The sequence below is a fragment of the Helianthus annuus genome, chromosome 14, assembly GCF_002127325.2.
Source record: "Helianthus annuus cultivar XRQ/B chromosome 14, HanXRQr2.0-SUNRISE, whole genome shotgun sequence".
Taxonomy (NCBI): Eukaryota; Viridiplantae; Streptophyta; class Magnoliopsida; order Asterales; family Asteraceae; genus Helianthus; species Helianthus annuus.
Genome location: NC_035446.2, coordinates 88,777,661 through 88,781,819, shown reverse-complemented (window position 1 = coordinate 88,781,819; position 4,159 = coordinate 88,777,661).

Genomic DNA, 4,159 nt, shown 5'->3' with positions numbered 1-4,159 from the left:
TAAAGAGAGAACCAATGTTTTTTTTATCGTCCTGAGATTGTGACGTCATTCTTGTTGTTTTACAGGTACTGAGAAATCAACTTTAGTGGTGATTAATCCTTACTCTGTTTTTCAACGACGAACAAACGATCAGTATCAACTGTTTTGAGCTGAACTATTTACGTCAAAATGATTGTTAAATCAAATTTGACTGTCCAAGCTCTGATACCAATTGCTGGATCTGAGTTTCTTTTTGATTGTATTTTGTGTTTGAAGTTAAGATGAAAATGGATGAGTTGTGCAGCGGAATTAAAATGAAAACAAACTTTGCATATAATCAAATGAGAGTAATACTTTAATCAAACATCGTTTACACAATGAACCGAATGATTGAATTTAATTTCAACAACGATTACAAAGATAGATGTATGAATGCAAACTCCCCCTCAGCCTGAGCTCAGTAGTTTGTTCGTGCAAAGAAGACGAATGATGTAAAGAGCTAATAAAACAGTACAAAGTACTGAACTATTTATAGGCACTTGCAAACTACTGAGCATCTTTGCTGACGTCACCATGAAAGTGACATCTAACCTCCTAACAAACTCTAACCTCTGATCTATACAGACACTGCTTGTGTTAACTACTGCTAATACATTCTATTACAAAACAGACTTTAGAACAGCTGCTGCAACCTTCTACTGCGGTGAATCCAGCAGCACTTGTCCGGATCAGCAGTGCTTGACTCAAGGCAGTAGATTGAATCAGCAGGACTTTAGTCTTCCATCAGATCTTTAGTTGAGTAGCAGTTATGAGTCAGCAGTTTGGTAAGATCAGCAGATAGGAGGTCATCAGTAGTTGTAATCACTTTCAAGGGGAGAGATTTGTATATCAGCATCTGCTTATTCAGAATCCACTGTTCTGATCCAGTTTTGGCTTTGATTATCTGTTCCTCTGATAGGGTTCAATCCCAACACTGTTTGGTCTTGGTAGCCATTGGACAGTTCCAGGCTATGTGACCAACTTCTTGAAAACGATAACAGGTTCTTGTCTCCCTTTTCTGATGAAATCCATTCTTCATTCCCTCTTGCTTCTTAGCAAGGAATTCTTCGTAAAATTGCTTCCAGAATGAGTTCTTCTCTTCTTCTTCTTCTTCTTCAGAACTTGTCCCTGAAACAAATACTGTTTTTGCTTTAAAAATTTTCTCATTTTTATTATTTTCAGGTGGAATAAAACCTAACCCCTTCTTTTTGAAATTACCGTTATGGTTTGGTTTCTTTTGAAAACCCGAACCAGAACTGTAACCTTTTTTCTTGTTTAACTTTTGTTGAACTCTTGAAGTGTATTTTTTAGGTTTTTCAGCAGAATTTACATTTTTTATTTCAGAAATATTAATTTATGTTAGTTTGAAAACCTTTTTAATCTTTTCAATTTAAACACTTCATATTGGACATTCCTCATCAGAATATAATTTGTCTGAATCATTCAAAGTATATGCCACTTTGATTGGTTCGTCATTCAAATTAGATTTTGATAATAAGAATTCTTTATTATAAACCCTTTTGACCGACGATTTTGGACTTTCAACTGATGATGATCCCAAACTTTCAGACTCAGACTTTGACTCCGACTCCTCATCTTTATCCAACACCTAATCGACCATCTTTTTTATTAACTCAGACTCATGATCAGTGTCAGACGATGTGAACGTGACGTCAATGTTTTCTGGTAATTCATCAGTTGTTTCAGACTTCAATTTTATATTGACTGCCTTTTTGACTTGCTCCTCATTCGGTTTTCTGGGAGAATAACCTTCCCAGATCGGAGGCGGACACTTGTTATAACTGACACTTTGTTTCTTAACAGTATCCTTCTCTTCCGACTTCTTGTCTTGAAAGACTTCAAAACCTGCAACAGTTGGATAAATTCTGTCAATCAAATAATCAGAACTAGAATAACTTTGCAGTAATCGTCTGATTCTTTCATTTTCAATCCTTTCTGTTTCCAACTCTTTCTTCAACTTTGCACATTCTTCAATATAGTGATTAATAGCCTCCTGCTTTGACATCATTACTGCATTCATCATGGTTAAAGCATCTTCTCTTTCAGAATTTGTCTTTTGTAGACTATTCACCGTTCTGTTCAACACATCATATGATTCTTTCACATAATTTACATCGAACAGTAATTTTTCTTTCATCTTGTCAAGCTCACTCAACTTCTCATCTTTCTCTTCACACTGCTTGCAAGATTCCAAACACTTTAGACACGGTTTGATAACTTCAACAATCTTTTCGACTTCAATTATCTTATCCACTTCAACCACTTTCTCAACTTCAATCACCTTCTCAGCTTCTTTAACTTAGTTACTCTTTTCTGATTTCTCTTCCTGAGCAACATTCTCGCATTTCACCTTTTTCTTTTCTTTTGCTGCTTGTTTCTCCTTCAGCTTCACCAATCTATCTGCAAAATAAAATTCAAAACTTTCAGGAGATAATAGAGATTTTCCAATGTTTATTTGTGTCTCTTCTTCATCATCACTGCTATCAGATGATGATTGATCAAAGACTGTTGTCTTTTCTGAACTATCATCTGAAGAAACAAACTCTCCATCTTAAATTTTCTCATCACTAGCAAACTTTTTCATCCATTCTTTCATCAAATCTGGCTCTTAAACTATTTGTGCAGTGAGAGCTACTATTTTTGAATCAGGTGGAATGTATTTGTCCCAGCTAAAACCTTCTGCCACTTTTTCATCATCTTGATCAATTATACCAAAATAAGCATTCTTTGTTGAGTCTTCGATTGCCTTCTTCTTTCCATCTTCTATTACTTTTGATGATGATGGTGGTTGAGCAACTTGTTGATATATAGCTTTTCGATAATAATCATTATTCCCGAACAGATTCTGTGCTCCTCCTGCTTCTCGATTGGTACATTCCCTCTTGAAATGTCCTTTTTCCCTGCATCGAAAACAAGTAACTTTAGATTTATCAAAACCCAAAGTAGAAACGTTAGCATCACGGAAATCATCTCTTCCGGTAATCATTTTAAATTTCTCAGCTCTCCTCAACACACTCGCTAAACACCACTTAATATCCATAAGTTACATTTCTTCAGCATCGATCTGATCGTAATCCTCTTTTGTTAGCATAGGATTTCCGATCCTTCCTGCAACCAGACCCTCATATGACTCTAATACTGTAGCTAGTAATGCCATATGCCCTTTAGCAACCTCTTCAGAGAAATTTTGACTATTCTGAAGATGCAACGCGATGTTGCAGTGTAACACATGACCAGTGTTGCTGTTTGAGCTTCGGAACTGATGACTTGGTGATGAAACTTTCGGACTAACACTTGGATATGAGGAAAATCCACTACTGCTGTTTGGATTTTGATTGAATGTTCCAGATGAATTTTCTGCACTGAAAGCGGTTTGGACCTTTGGACTTGCCTCAACATCCTGAACACTCCCTTTGTAATACATCTTAATGTCTTGTTGACCACTTGGATTATGTTAGATATGTAGGCTTTGCAGGAATGTAGGAACAGAATAAAGCATCTGCACATGCTCTATTGTTTGTTTGATGCGCTAGTGTTTCATAGATGCTCTAATAGATGCTCTAGATGATAGATGCTCTAATCTATTGCATCTACTGTTCACAGATGTTCTAATTGTGACAGATGCTCTAATCTATTGCTACTATTGCTAGATGCGCTAATATGGAATATGGAACAGATACGTATATGCGCTAGTTTTTTGTTAAGTCTAATATCCGGTTTCCTATTTTACGGTTTCTTGGTCAACAAGTTGTAAACCCTAATTTGGGTATTATAAATAGTTGATAGGACCTTTGTAATTGGTATCACCTCAGTAATAAAATCCTAACCCTAGTTGCAACCCGTGGACGTAGGTCACCTTGACGGAACCACGTAAATTCTTGTGTTCTTTATTTTCTGCTAGTGTGTGTGTGTGTGTGTGTTTGTTCCGCTTCCGCTCGAGCCTACTCTGATTCGTTACCCCAACAAGTGGTATCAGAGCCAAAGGTTCAGTTAACTACACGGTTCACACGGTTATCGCAGGAGAGGGAGAGAGCTGGACGAGAGATCTTGATCTGTTGTTGCTGCCGTCGTCGCTGACTTGTTTACGACCCGTACCTATTCTCTGGTTACGGCTCGTAAG